We start from the raw sequence: 18,627 nt of genomic DNA, 5'->3' as shown, positions 1-18,627 counted from the left end.
ACACAAACACACACAGTACTAGGAAACAGTCACACCACCAACTCTCTAACACAAACAAACAGTACTAGGAAACAGTCACACCACCAACTCTCTAACACAAACACACACAGTACTAGGAAACAGTCACACCACCAACTCTCTAACACAAACAAACACAGTACTAGGAAACAGTCACACCACCAACTCTCTAACACAAACACACACAGTACTAGGAAACAGTCACACCACCAACTCTCTAACACAAACACACACTAGGAACAGTCACACCACCAACTCTCTAACACAAACACACACAGTACTAGGAAACAGTCACACCATCAACTCTCTAACACAAACAACACAGTACTAGGAAACAGTCACACCACCAACTCTCTAACACAAACACACACAGTACTAGGAAACAGTCACACCACCAACTCTCTAACACAAACACACACAGTACTAGGAAACAGTCACACCACCAACTCTCTAACACAAACACACACAGTACTAGGAAACAGTCACACCACCAACTCTCTAACACAAACACACACAGTACTAGGAAACAGTCACACCACCAACTCTCTAACACAAACACACACAGTACTAGGAAACAGTCACACCACCAACTCTCTAACACAAACACACACAGTACTAGGAAACAGTCACACCACCAACTCTCTAACACAAACACACACAGTACTAGGAAACAGTCACACCACCAACTCTCTAACACAAACAGTACTAGGAAGCAGTCACACCACCAACTCTCTAACACAAACACACACAGTACTAGGAAACAGTCACACCACCAACTCTAACACAAACACACACAGTACTAGGAAACAGTCACACCACCAACTCTCTAACACAAACAGTACTAGGAAGCAGTCACACCACCAACTCTCTAACACAAACACACACAGTACTAGGAAACAGTCACACCACCAACTCTCTAACACAAACACACACAGTACTAGGAAACAGTCACACCACCAACTCTCTAAACAAACAAACAGTACTAGGAAACAGTCACACCACCAACTCTCTAACACAAACACACACAGTACTAGGAAACAGTCACACCACCAACTCTCTAACACAAACACACACAGTACTAGGAAACAGTCACACCACCAACTCTCTAACACAAACACACACAGTACTAGGAAACAGTCACACCACCAACTCTCTAACACAAACACACACAGTACTAGGAAACAGTCACACCACCAACTCTCTAACACAAACACACACAGTACTAGGAAACAGTCACACCACCAACTCTCTAACACAAACACACACAGTACTAGGAAACAGTCACACCACCAACTCTCTAACACAAACACACACAGTACTAGGAAACAGTCACACCACCAACTATCTAACACAAACACACACAGTACTAGGAAACAGTCACACCACCAACTCTCTAACACAAACACACACAGTACTAGGAAACAGTCATACCACCAACTCTCTAAACACACACACAGTACTAGGAAACAGTCACACCACCAACTCTCTAACACAAACAGTACTAGGAAACAGTCACACCACCAACTCTCTAACACAAACACACACAGTACTAGGAAACAGTCACACCACCAACTCTCTAACACAAACACACACAGTACTAGGAAACAGTCACACCACCAACTCTAACACAAACACACACAGTACTAGGAAACAGTCACACCACCAACTCTCTAACACAAACAGTACTAGGAAGCAGTCACACCACCAACTATCTAACACAAACAAACACAGTACTAGGAAACAGTCACACCACCAACTCTCTAACACAAACAAACACAGTACTAGGAAACAGTCACACCACCAACTCTCTAACACAAACACACACAGTACTAGGAAACAGTCACACCACCAACTCTCTAACACAAACAGTACTAGGAAACAGTCACACCACCAACTCTCTAACACAAACACACACAGTACTAGGAAACAGTCACACCACCAACTCTCTAACACAAACACACACAGTACTAGGAAACAGTCACACCACCAACTATCTAACACAAACACACACAGTACTAGGAAACAGTCACACCACCAACTCTCTAACACAAACACACACAGTACTAGAAAACAGTCATACCACCAACTCTCTAACACAAACACACACAGTACTAGGAAACAGTCACACCACCAACTCTCTAACACAAACAGTACTAGGAAGCAGTCACACCACCAACTCTCTAACACAAACAAACACAGTACTAGGAAACAGTCATACCACCAACTCTCTAACACAAACACACACAGTACTAGGAAACAGTCACACCACCAACTCTCTAACACAAACAAACACAGTACTAGGAAACAGTCACACCACCAACTCTCCAACACAAACAAACACAGTACTAGGAAACAGTCACACCACCAACTCTCTAACACAAACAAACACAGTACTAGGAAACAGTCACACCACCAACTCTCTAACACAAACACACACAGTACTAGGAAACAGTCACACCATCAACTCTCTAACACAAACACACACAGTACTAGGAAACAGTCACACCACCAACTCTCTAACACAAACACACACAGTACTAGGAAACAGTCATACCACCAACTCTCTAACACAAACACACACAGTACTAGGAAACAGTCACACCACCAACTCTCTAACACAAACACACACAGTACTAGGAAACAGTCACACCACCAACTCTCTAACACAAAACACACAGTACTAGGAAACAGTCACACCACCAACTCTCTAACACAAACACACACAGTACTAGGAAACAGTCACACCACCAACTCTCTAAAACAAACACACACAGTACTAGGAAACAGTCACACCACCAACTCTCTAACACAAACAGTACTAGGAAACAGTCACACCATCAACTCTCTAACACAAACACACACAGTACTAGGAAACAGTCACACCACCAACTCTCTAACACAAACACACACAGTACTAGGAAACAGTCACACCACCAACTCTCTAACACAAACACACACAGTACTAGGAAACAGTCATACCACCAACTCTCTAACACAAACACACACAGTACTAGGAAACAGTCACACCACCAACTCTAACACAAACACACACAGTACTAGGAAACAGTCACACCACCAACTCTCTAACACAAACACACACAGTACTAGGAAACAGACACACCATCAACTCTCTAACACAAACACACACAGTACTAGGAAACAGTCACACCACCAACTCTCTAACACAAACAGTACTAGGAAGCAGTCACACCACCAACTCTCTAACACAAACACACACAGTACTAGGAAACAGTCACACCACCAACTCTCTAACACAAACACACACAGTACTAGGAAACAGTCACACCACCAACTCTCTAACACAAACACACACAGTACTAGGAAACAGTCACACCACCAACTCTCTAACACAAACACACACAGTACTAGGAAACAGTCACACCACCAACTCTCTAACACAAACACACACAGTACTAGGAAACAGTCATACCACCAACTCTCTAACACAAACACACACAGTACTAGGAAACAGTCACACCACCAACTCTCTAACACAAACACACACAGTACTAGGAAACAGTCACACCACCAACTCTCTAACACAAACACACACAGTACTAGGAAACAGTCACACCACCAACTCTCTAACACAAACACACACAGTACTAGGAAACAGTCACACCACCAACTCTCTAACACAAACACACACAGTACTAGGAAACAGTCACACCACCAACTCTAACACAAACACACACAGTACTAGGAAACAGTCACACCACCAACTCTCTAACACAAACAGTACTAGGAAGCAGTCACACCACCAACTCTCTAACACAAACACACACAGTACTAGGAAACAGTCACACCATCAACTCTCTAACAAAAACACACACAGTACTAGGAAACAGTCACACCACCAACTCTCTAACACAAACAGTACTAGGAAGCAGTCACACCACCAACTCTCTAACACAAACACACACAGTACTAGGAAACAGTCACACCACCAACTCTCTAACACAAACACACACAGTACTAGGAAACAGTCACACCACCAACTCTCTAACACAAACAGTACTAGGAAGCAGTCACACCACCAACTCTCTAACACAAACACACACAGTACTAGGAAACAGTCACACCACCAACTCTCCAACACAAACACACACAGTACTAGGAAACAGTCACACCACCAACTCTCTAACACAAACACACACAGTACTAGGAAACAGTCACACCACCAACTCTCTAACACAAACACACACAGTACTAGGAAACAGTCACACCACCAACTCTCTAACACAAACACACACAGTACTAGGAAACAGTCACACCACCAACTCTCTAACACAAACACACACAGTACTAGGAAACAGTCACACCACCAACTCTCTAACACAAACACACACAGTACTAGGAAACAGTCACACCACCAACTATCTAACACAAACACACACAGTACTAGGAAACAGTCACACCACCAACTCTCTAACACAAACACACACAGTACTAGGAAACAGTCACACCACCAACTCTCTAACACAAACACACACAGTACTAGGAAACAGTCACACCACCAACTCTCTAACACAAACAGTACTAGGAAGCAGTCACACCACCAACTCTCTAACACAAACACACACAGTACTAGGAAACAGTCACACCACCAACTCTCTAACACAAACACACACAGTACTAGGAAACAGTCACACCACCAACTCTAACACAAACACACACAGTACTAGGAAACAGTCACACCACCAACTCTCTAACACAAACAGTACTAGGAAGCAGTCACACCACCAACTATCTAACACAAACAAACACAGTACTAGGAAACAGTCACACCACCAACTCTCTAACACAAACAAACACAGTACTAGGAAACAGTCACACCACCAACTCTCTAACACAAACACACACAGTACTAGGAAACAGTCACACCACCAACTCTCTAACACAAACAGTACTAGGAAGCAGTCACACCACCAACTCTCTAACACAAACACACACAGTACTAGGAAACAGTCACACCACCAACTCTCTAACACAAACACACACAGTACTAGGAAACAGTCACACCACCAACTATCTAACACAAACACACACAGTACTAGGAAACAGTCACACCACCAACTCTCTAACACAAACACACACAGTACTAGGAAACAGTCATACCACCAACTCTCTAACACAAACACACACAGTACTAGGAAACAGTCACACCACCAACTCTCTAACACAAACAGTACTAGGAAAGCAGTCACACCACCAACTCTCTAACACAAACAAACACAGTACTAGGAAACAGTCACACCACCAACTATCTAACACAAACACACACAGTACTAGGAAACAGTCACACCACCAACTCTCTAACACAAACACACACAGTACTAGGAAACAGTCACACCACCAACTATCTAACACAAACACACACAGTACTAGGAAACAGTCACACCACCAACTCTCTAACACAAACACACACAGTACTAGGAAACAGTCACACCACCAACTCTCTAACACAAACACACACAGTACTAGGAAACAGTCACACCACCAACTCTCTAACACAAACAGTACTAGGAAGCAGTCACACCACCAACTCTCTAACACAAACAAACACAGTACTAGGAAACAGTCACACCACCAACTCTCTAACACAAACACACACAGTACTAGGAAACAGTCACACCACCAACTCTCTAACACAAACAAACACAGTACTAGGAAACAGTCACACCACCAACTCTCTAACACAAACAAACACAGTACTAGGAAACAGTCACACCACCAACTCTCTAACACAAACACACACAGTACTAGGAAACAGTCACACCATCAACTCTCTAACACAAACACACACAGTACTAGGAAACAGTCACACCACCAACTCTCTAACACAAACACACACAGTACTAGGAAACAGTCACACCACCAACTCTCTAACACAAACACACACAGTACTAGGAAACAGTCACACCACCAACTCTCTAACACAAACACACACAGTACTAGGAAACAGTCACACCACCAACTCTCTAACACAAACACACACAGTACTAGGAAACAGTCACACCACCAACTCTCTAACACAAACACACACAGTACTAGGAAACAGTCACACCACCAACTCTCTAACACAAACACACACAGTACTAGGAAACAGTCACACCACCAACTCTCTAACACAAACACACACAGTACTAGGAAACAGTCACACCACCAACTCTAACACAAACACACACAGTACTAGGAAACAGTCACACCACCAACTCTCTAACACAAACACACACAGTACTAGGAAACAGTCACACCACCAACTCTCTAACACAAACAGTACTAGGAAACAGTCACACCACCAACTCTCTAACACAAACACACACAGTACTAGGAAACAGTCACACCATCAACTCTCTAACACAAACACACACAGTACTAGGAAACAGTCACACCACCAACTCTCTAACACAAACACAAACAGTACTAGGAAACAGTCACACCACCAACTCTCTAACACAAAACACACACAGTACTAGGAAACAGTCACACCACCAACTCTCTAACACAAACACACACAGTACTAGGAAACAGTCACACCACCAACTCTCTAAAAACAAACACACACAGTACGAGGAAACAGTCACACCACCAACTCTCTAACACAAACAGTACTAGGAAACAGTCACACCATCAACTCTCTAACACAAACACACACAGTACTAGGAAACAGTCACACCACCAACTCTCTAACACAAACACACACAGTACTAGGAAACAGTCACACCACCAACTCTCTAACACAAACACACACAGTACTAGGAAACAGTCACACCACCAACTCTCTAACACAAACACACACAGTACTAGGAAACAGTCACACCACCAACTCTCTAACACAAACAGTACTAGGAAACAGTCACACCACCAACTCTCTAACACAAACAGTACTAGGAAACAGTCAAACCATCAACTCTCTAACACAAACACACACAGTACTAGGAAACAGTCACACCACCAACTCTCTAACACAAACACACACAGTACTAGGAAACAGTCCCACCACCAACTCTCTAACACAAACACACACAGTACTAGGAAACAGTCACACCACCAACTCTCTAACACAAACACACACAGTACTAGGAAACAGTCACACCACCAACTCTAACACAAACACACACAGTACTAGGAAACAGTCACACCATCAACTCTCTAACACAAACACACACAGTACTAGGAAACAGACACACCATCAACTCTCTAACACAAACACACACAGTACTAGGAAACAGTCACACCACCAACTCTCTAACACAAACAGTACTAGGAAACAGTCACACCACCAACTCTCTAACACAAACACACACAGTACTAGGAAACAGTCACACCACCAACTCTCTAACACAAACAAACACAGTACTAGGAAACAGTCATACCACCAACTCTCCAACACAAACACACACAGTACTAGGAAACAGTCACACCACCAACTCTCTAACACAAACAGTACTAGGAAAGCAGTCACACCACCAACTCTCTAACACAAACACACACAGTACTAGGAAACAGTCACACCACCAACTCTCCAACACAAACACACACAGTACTAGGAAACAGTCACACCACCAACTCTCTAACACAAACACACACAGTACTAGGAAACAGTCATACCACCAACTCTCTAACACAAACACACACAGTACTAGGAAACAGTCACACCACCAACTCTCTAACACAAACACACACAGTACTAGGAAACAGTCACACCACCAACTCTCTAACACAAAACACACAGTACTAGGAAACAGTCACACCACCAACTCTCTAACACAAACACACACAGTACTAGGAAACAGTCACACCACCAACTCTAACACAAACACACACAGTACTAGGAAACAGTCACACCACCAACTCTCTAACACAAACAGTACTAGGAAGCAGTCACACCACCAACTCTCTAACAAAACACACACAGTACTAGGAAACAGTCACACCACCAACTCTCTAACACAAACACACACAGTACTAGGAAACAGTCACACCACCAACTCTCTAACACAAACAGTACTACACAGTCACACCACCAACTCTCTAACACAAACACACACAGTACTAGGAAACAGTCACACCACCAACTCTCTAACACAAACACACACAGTACTAGGAAACAGTCACACCACCAACTCTCTAACACAAACACACACAGTACTAGGAAACAGTCACACCACCAACTCTCTAACACAAACACACACAGTACTAGGAAACAGTCACACCACACAGTACTAGGAAACAGTCTCTCTAACACAAACACACACAGTACTAGGAAACAGTCACACCACCAACTCTCTAACACAAACACACACAGTACTAGGAAACAGTCACACCACCAACTCTCTAACACAAACACACACAGTACTAGGAAACAGTCACACCATCAACTCTCTAACACAAACAACACAGTACTAGGAAACAGTCACACCAACTCTCTAACACAAACAAACACAGTACTAGGAAACAGTCACACCACCAACTACTCTAACACAAACACACACAGTACTAGGAAACAGTCACACCACCAACTCTCTAACACAAACACACACAGTACTAGGAAACAGTCACACCACCAACTCTCTAACACAAACACACACAGTACTAGGAAACAGTCACACCACCAACTCTAACACAAACACACACAGTACTAGGAAACAGTCACACCACCAACTCTCTAACACAAACAGTACTAGGAAGCAGTCACACCACCAACTCTCTAACACAAACAAACACAGTACTAGGAAACAGTCACACCACCAACTCTCTAACACAAACAAACACAGTACTAGGAAACAGTCACACCACCAACTCTCTAACACAAACACACACAGTACTAGGAAACAGTCACACCACCAACTCTCTAACACAAACACACACAGTACTAGGAAACAGTCACACCACCAACTCTCTAACACAAACACACACAGTACTAGGAAACAGTCACACCACCAACTCTCTAACACAAACACACACAGTACTAGGAAACAGTCACACCACCAACTCTCTAACACAAACAACACAGTACTAGGAAACAGTCACACCACCAACTCTCTAACACAAACACACACAGTACTAGGAAACAGTCACACCACCAACTCTCTAACACAAACACACACAGTACTAGGAAACAGTCACACCACCAACTCTCTAACACAAACACACACAGTACTAGGAAACAGTCACACCACCAACTCTCTAACACAAACACAAACAGTACTAGGAAGCAGTCACACCACCAACTCTCTAACACAAACAAACACAGTACTAGGAAACAGTCACACCACCAACTCTCTAACACAAACACACACAGTACTAGGAAACAGTCACACCACCAACTCTCTAACACAAACAACACACAGTACTAGGAAACAGTCACACCACCAACTCTCTAACACAAACAAACACAGTACTAGGAAACAGTCACACCACCAACTCTCTAACACAAACAAACACAGTACTAGGAAACAGTCACACCACCAACTCTCTAACACAAACACACACAGTACTAGGAAACAGTCACACCACCAACTCTCTAACACAAACACACACAGTACTAGGAAACAGTCACACCACCAACTCTCTAACACAAACACACACAGTACTAGGAAACAGTCACACCACCAACTCTCTAACACAAACACACACAGTACTAGGAAACAGTCACACCACCAACTCTCTAACACAAACACACACAGTACTAGGAAACAGTCACACCACCAACTCTCTAACACAAACAAACAGTACTAGGAAACAGTCACACCACCAACTCTCTAACACAAACACACACAGTACTAGGAAACAGTCACACCACCAACTCTCTAACACAAACACACACAGTACTAGGAAACAGTCACACCACCAACTCTCTAACACAAACACACACAGTACTAGGAAACAGTCACACCACCAACTCTCTAACACAAACACACACAGTACTAGGAAACAGTCACACCACCAACTCTCTAACACAAACACACACAGTACTAGGAAACAGTCACACCACCAACTCTCAACACAAACACACACAGTACTAGGAAACAGTCACACCACCAACTCTCTAACACAAACACACACAGTACTAGGAAACAGTCACACCACCAACTCTAACACAAACACACACAGTACTAGGAAACAGTCACACCACCAACTCTCTAACACAAACACACACAGTACTAGGAAACAGTCACACCACCAACTCTCTAACACAAACAGTACTAGGAAACAGTCACACCACCAACTCTCTAACACAAACACAAACAGTACTAGGAAACAGTCACACCACCAACTCTCTAACACAAACACACACAGTACTAGGAAACAGTCACACCATCAACTCTCTAACACAAACACACACAGTACTAGGAAACAGTCACACCACCAACTCTCTAACACAAACAAACACAGTACTAGGAAACAGTCACACCACCAACTCTCTAACACAAACACACAGTACTAGGAAACAGTCACACCACCAACTCTCTAACACAAACACACACAGTACTAGGAAACAGTCACACCACCAACTCTCTAACACAAACACACACAGTACTAGGAAACAGTCACACCACCAACTCTAACACAAACACACACAGTACTAGGAAACAGTCACACCACCAACTCTCTAACACAAACAGTACTAGGAAGCAGTCACACCACCAACTATCTAACACAAACAAACACAGTACTAGGAAACAGTCACACCACCAACTCTCTAACACAAACAAACACAGTACTTGGAAACAGTCACACCACCAACTCTCTAACACAAACACACACAGTACTAGGAAACAGTCACACCACCAACTCTCTAACACAAACACACACAGTACTAGGAAACAGTCACACCATCAACTCTCTAACACAAACACACACAGTACTAGGAAACAGTCACACCACCAACTCTCTAACACAAACACACACAGTACTAGGAAACAGTCACACCACCAACTCTCTAACACAAACACACACAGTACTAGGAAACAGTCACACCACCAACTCTCTAACACAAACAGTACTAGGAAACAGTCACACCACCAACTCTCTAACACAAACACACACAGTACTAGGAAACAGTCACACCACCAACTCTCTAACACAAACACACACAGTACTAGGAAACAGTCACACCACCAACTCTCTAACACAAACACACACAGTACTAGGAAACAGTCACACCACCAACTCTCTAACACAAACACACACAGTACTAGGAAACAGTCATACCACCAACTCTCTAACACAAACACACACAGTACTAGGAAACAGTCACACCACCAACTCTCTAACACAAACAGTACTAGGAAACAGTCACACCACCAACTCTCTAACACAAACAAACCCAGTACTAGGAAACAGTCACACCACCAACTCTCTAACACAAACACACACAGTACTAGGAAACAGTCACACCACCAACTCTCTAACACAAACAAACACAGTACTAGGAAACAGTCACACCACCAACTCTCTAACACAAACAAACACAGTACTAGGAAACAGTCACACCACCAACTCTCTAACACAAACACACACAGTACTAGGAAACAGTCACACCACCAACTCTCTAACACAAACACACACAGTACTAGGAAACAGTCACACCACCAACTCTCTAACACAAACACACACAGTACTAGGAAACAGTCATACCACCAACTCTTTAACACAAACACACACAGTACTAGGAAACAGTCACACCACCAACTCTCTAACACAAACACACACAGTACTAGGAAACAGTCACACCACCAACTCTCTAACACAAAACACACAGTACTAGGAAACAGTCACACCACCAACTCTCTAACACAAACACACACAGTACTAGGAAACAGTCACACCACCAACTCTCTAACACAAACACACACAGTACTAGGAAACAGTCACACCACCAACTCTCTAACACAAACACACACAGTACTAGGAAACAGTCACACCACCAACTCTAACACAAACACACACAGTACTAGGAAACAGTCACACCACCAACTCTCTAACACAAACACACACAGTACTAGGAAACAGTCACACCACCAACTCTCTAACACAAACAGTACTAGGAAACAGTCACACCACCAACTCTCTAACACAAACAGTACTAGGAAACAGTCACACCATCAACTCTCTAACACAAACACACACAGTACTAGGAAACAGTCACACCACCAACTCTCTAACACAAACACACACAGTACTAGGAAACAGTCACACCACCAACTCTCTAACACAAACACACACAGTACTAGGAAACAGTCATACCACCAACTCTCTAACACAAACACACACAGTACTAGGAAACAGTCACACCACCAACTCTCTAACACAAACACACACAGTACTAGGAAACAGTCACACCACCAACTCTCTAACACAAACACACAGTACTAGGAAACAGTCACACCACCAACTCTCTAACACAAACACACACAGTACTAGGAAACAGTCACACCACCAACTCTCTAACACAAACACACACAGTACTAGGAAACAGTCACACCACCAACTCTCTAACACAAACACACACAGTACTAGGAAATAGTCACACCACCAACTCTCTAACACAAACACACACAGTACTAGGAAACAGTCACACCACCAACTCTCTAACACAAACACACACAGTACTAGGAAACAGTCACACCACCAACTCTCTAACACAAACAGTACTAGGAAACAGTCACACCACCAACTCTCTAACACAAACAGTACTAGGAAACAGTCACACCATCAACTCTCTAACACAAACACACACAGTACTAGGAAACAGTCACACCACCAACTCTCTAACACAAACACACACAGTACTAGGAAACAGTCACACCACCAACTCTCTAACACAAACACACACAGTACTAGGAAACAGTCATACCACCAACTCTCTAACACAAACACACACAGTACTAGGAAACAGTCACACCACCAACTCTCTAACACAAACACACACAGTACTAGTTAACAGTCACACCACCAACTCTCCAACACAAACACACACAGTACTAGGAAACAGTCACACCACCAACTCTCTAACACAAACACACACAGTACTAGGAAACAGTCACACCACCAACTCTAACACAAACACACACAGTACTAGGAAACAGTCACACCACCAACTCTCTAACACAAACACACACAGTACTAGGAAACAGTCACACCACCAACTCTCTAACACAAACAGTACTAGGAAGCAGTCACACCACCAACTCTCTAACACAAACACAAACAGTACTAGGAAACAGTCACACCACCAATTCTCTAACACAACACACATAAGGCCAAGACACTATGGTTGGGCTATGTCAACCTTTGTCCTATCGTGATTATGTACCCAAAAAACATTGTGATATACAATGATATTGCCCCCTATTGGCCAACCAAAATGATGTAATTATTTTCATGATGATAAGATTGAATGCTCAATGAATCTTGATTCAATGTTTTCTAATATTCCTTTCTGGTGGAGGAGCTTCAGCATGGAGGAAGTGGGACCTGTGAGAGGAACGTGTGTGTGAGTGTGTGTGTGTGTGTGTGTGTGTGTGTGTGTGTGTGTGTGTGTGTGTGTGTGTGTGTGTGTGTGTGTGTGTGTGTGTGTGTGTGTGTGTGTGTGTGTCTCTGTGTCTCTGTGTCTCTGTGTCTGTGAGTTGGACGGCGTGGCGCTCCGTGAGAGAGCAGTGATGAGAAACGTGATGTCTTATTGTAGTGACGTAGAAGCAGTCTACTGTCTTCAGAACTGGATAATATTTGGTTTTAAATAACATTGTTTGTTCAAACTATCAAAAGCTGTGATTGAGAATAACCTATGCCTAGGCTATAGACTTCCATTCTTATTATATTTGAAAGCCACAACTTTAGAACAACACCTTCGTAGGCTAGAATATTTGGGAAACTGTTCATAACTTTAACTTGTCTTCAAGCTTTTACAATAGGCCAGTAGGAGAATGAGGATATGTTATTGGCCATTTGGTTTTCAACCTTGCTTAGAGCGATTTTTTCTAGGCCTGCATGGACCATTTCTCTCAATACACTTAAACTTGATTCAACTTGTCACTCTAATGTGGTGTAGAATATTGATCTTGTTTTTTTCTCTCTCAATATTATTCCCCTGGCTACCTTATGTTTTTAGGGTATTCAATTTGAACTTTGAAATGGAACTCTGATACATTCATATATTTGATCAGGAGAAAGCATAAAACGATGAAGCTTCATATTCATATAGCCTATCGAACAGCTAAAAAAGATAGTTGACTGTCCTTATTAAAAAAGTAATAGGTTTAAGCTATGAATCCAATGAGAGAGAGAATATTTTCTGTCTGGAAATGTTTGCTCTGCTTTGGTGTGGAATTCTCCATTCTGTCTGGCCTACTCTTGCGTTTTGTATCACATATTTATTGAAATAGGCTATAGCAAATTGGAATAGGCAATTTACTCAGAAAGTCACTTGTGTGCTGCCATAATGTGCATTGCGAGACTCCGTTCTTCACCGTGTGGCGCCAGTAATGTTCAAATAGGCTAAACCAGAGATGGGCAACTGGTGGCCCGCGGGCGAGATCAACCCCCCAACAATTTGAATGTATGTATATACAGTGGGAGAATAAGTATTTGATACACTGCCGATTTTGCAGGTTTTCCTACTTACAAAGCATGTAGAGGTCTGTAATTTGTATCATAGGCACACTTCAACTGTGAGAGACGGAATCTAAAATCCAGAAAATCACATTGTATGATTTTTAAGTAATTAATTTGCATTTTATTGCATGACATAAGTATTATATGCATATTCTAGTTTCTGGGGTTGAGAAATAGGCAGTTTCAAATTGGTAATTTTTTTTTGCCAAAAATGAAAATACTGCCCCATACACGCAAAAGGTTAACAAGAAATTTATGGAATGGTTGAAAAAATGAATTTCAATGACTCCTTCCTAAGTGTATGTAAACTTCTGACTTCAACTGTTTATGGACATGGCGCTTTTTGATGGTAAGTTTGCAAACATTGATTGAGGTAAGTGTAATTGAGTCATGGGTATCATTATGGTAAGTGTCCCCGTCGACATGGAAATTCCACATCCATGCTACACAGTGGGAACCATACATGCGGACATCATCCGTTCACCTACTCTGCGTCTCACATAGACACAGCGGTTGAAACTAAAAATCTCAAATTTGCACTATTTTTATGTTTGGAAATATTAGTATTAATTTTGAAACTCTCTGTTCCTATGCATGCCTATCCTCCATTTAAAGGGATATCAACCAGATTCCTTTTTCTATGGCTTCCCTAAGGTGTCAACAGTCTTTAGACATAGTTTCAGGCTTTTAGTTTGAAAAATGAGCGTGAAAGATCACATTGCGTAAGTGGATAGGTGGGGGCTCTCAGAGTCAGTTTTGCGCTACAGAGTAAAGCAGCCATTGTTTCTCCCGGTGTTATTGAAAAACCTACACACCCGGTTGATATATTATCGAATATATATTTTAAAAACAACCTGAAGATTGATTATAAAAAAACATTTGACATGTTTCTGTGGATATTATGGATATTATTTGGAATTTTCGTCTGCGTTGTGGTGACCGCTCTTTCCTGTGGATTTCTGAACATAAAGCGACAAACAAACGTCGGTATTTTGGATATAAAAATAATCTTTATGGAACAAAAGGAACATTTGTTGTGTAACTGGGAGTCTCGTGAGTGAAAACATCCGAAGATCATCAATGGTGAACGATTAATTTGATTGCTTTTCTGATTTTCGTGACCTAGCTACTTAATGCTTAGTGTACATAATGATTTGTTGTGCTATCAATACACTTACACAAACGCTTGGATTGCTTTCGCTGTAGAGCATAATTTCAAAATCTGAGACGACAGGCTAAACTGTGTTTTGCAATATTGCACTTGTGATTTCATGAATATTAATATTTGTTAGCAATATTATTTGACTGTGGCTCCTCTATGATATTCAGAGGTTGCTGACGAAAATGATCCCGCTAACTGGATGGGTAGCGTCAAGAAGTTAAATTGTTTTGGCAAGTCGGTTAGAACATTACTTTGTGCATGACACAATACATTTTTCAAAAATAGTTTACAGACAGATTATTTCACCCACAATTCCAGTGGCTCAGAAGTTTACATTCACTAAGTTGACTGTGCCTTTAAACAGCTTGGAAAATTCCAGAAAATTATGTAATGGCTTTAACTTCTTGGTGACAGGGGGCAGTATTTTCACGTCCGGATGAAATGTATGCCCAAATTCAACTGCCTACTACTCATCCCCAGAAGATAAGATATGCATACTATCTTGCTTGTTTGTAGGTGACAAAATACTTATTTTCCACCATAATTTGCGAATAAATTCATTAAAAATCCTACAATGTGATTTTCTGGATTTTTTTTCTCTAATTTTGTCGGTCATAGTTGAAGTGTATCTATGATGAAAATTACAGGCCTCTCTCATCTTTTTAAGTGGGAGAACTTGCACAATTGGTGGCTGATTAAATACTTTTTGCCCCACTGTATTTCAAGGCCTACCTTCAAACTCAGTGCCTCTTTGCTTGACATCATCAAAAGAAATCAGCCAAGACCTCAGAAAAAAAATTGTTGACCTCCACAAGTCTGGTTCATCCTTGGGAGCAATTTCCAAACGCCTGAAGGTACCATGTTCATCTGTACAAACAATAGTACACAAGTATAAACACCATGGGACCACGCAGCCGTCATACCGCTCAGGAAGGAGACGTGTTCTGTCTCCTATAGATTAACGTACTTTGGTGCGAAAAGTGAAAATCAATCCCAGAACAACAGCAAAGGACCTTGTGAAGATGTTGGAGGAAACAGGTACAAAAGTATCTATAGCCACAGTAAAACGAGTCCTATATCGACATAACCAGAAAGGCCGCTCAGCAAGGAAGAAGCATCTGCTCCAAAAACCGCCATAAAAAGCCAGACAACGGTTTGCAAATGTCCTCTGGTTTGAATAAACAAAAATATACCTGTTTGGCCATAATGACCTTCGTTATTTTTGGAGGAAAAAGGAGGAGGCTTGCAAGCCGATGAACACCATCCCAACCATGAAGCACAGGGTGGCAGCATCATGTTGTGGGGGTGCTTTGCTGCAGGAGGGTCTGGTGCACTTCACAAAATAGATGGCATCATGAAGCAACATCTCAAGACATCAGTCAGAAAGTTAAAGCTTGGTCGCAAATGGGTCTTCCAAATGGACAATGACCCAAAGCATACTTCCAAAGTTGTGGCAAAATAGCTTAAGGACAACAAAGTCAACATTGGAGTGGCCATCACAAAGACGTGACCTCAATCCTGTAGAACATTTGTGGGCAGAACTGAAAAAGTGTGTGCGAGCAAGGAGGCCTACAAACCTAACTCAGTTACAACAGCTCTGTCAGGAGGAATGGGCCAAAATTCACCCAACTTATTGTGGGAAGCTTGTGGAAGGCTACCCGAAACGTTTGACCCAAGTTAAACAATTTAAAGGCAATGCTACCAAATACTAATTGAGTATATGTAAACTTCTGACCCACTGGGAATGTGATAAAATAAATCATTCTCTCTACTATTATTCTGACATTTCACATTCTTAAAATAAAGTGTTGATCCTAACTGTCCTAAAACAGGAAATTTTTACTAGGATTAAATGTCAGGAATTGTGAAAAACTGAGTTTAAATGTATTTGGCTAAAGTGTATGTAAACTTCCGACTTCAACTGTAACTGTACCATACTATTTGCACTGTTAAGCATACTATAGCTGCAACTGTGTAAACCTTTAACTGTCATAATATTCCACCCACTAGCCCCCCCCCCTTATCTAGGAGGTCTGTTGTCACTAAGACCATCAAACTATCTCCGTGACTCTTGACGCACCTTTGCATCCTAAGGCAAACCTTTGGCAGCCAATAGGCGCAGGCTAGAAGGAAATGTGGGCAGTCCCGTGACAACATAATTCAATATTGATAATATGAATATAAATAATAACAGCACAATATTACAGATTCATGCTCATACTAAGAAAGTCATATAGGCTATACGCATGGCAGCCCAGCCTGCTCAGTTCACTGGATCTAATTGTTTGAAAGAAGGAGAAAACATGAAGGAAAAAATACCTTCTGGAAACATCGCAATACCAGGTCTTTATGTCCATTACATGCATGCTCCCTATAGGCAGAGAGACATATTTCATGTAGCTCTATTATATCCAATTATATTCTGGCAAAAAGGAAGAAAAAGGAGCATACATGTTAATAGCCGATAATGACTGTCCGTAAAACTTTGTCTTACATACGTTCAACTTACAGTCGACTCTGACGATAGCAAAGATGGCAGTACTGACAATCTAGAGCGAGTAAACCTGTAAAACCAACCTTCCCCCACCCCCAGACATTTTTGTTTTTATTTAAGGGTCGTTGCTCTTTCACTTCGGCTGTTTTACACATACAGTAGGCCTATATAATTAGGATTGAGAATATAAGGGTAGCGTATATAGTTCATGTAAAAATGTAATATACAGTGCATTCAGAAAGTATTCAGACCCCTTCCCTTTTTCCACATTTTGTTACATACAGCCTTATTCTAAAATTGATTGAATTCT

Source organism: Oncorhynchus tshawytscha, linkage group LG22 (assembly GCF_018296145.1).
Source record: "Oncorhynchus tshawytscha isolate Ot180627B linkage group LG22, Otsh_v2.0, whole genome shotgun sequence".
NCBI classification, from domain to species: Eukaryota; Metazoa; Chordata; class Actinopteri; order Salmoniformes; family Salmonidae; genus Oncorhynchus; species Oncorhynchus tshawytscha.
This window is presented reverse-complemented; position numbering follows the sequence as displayed.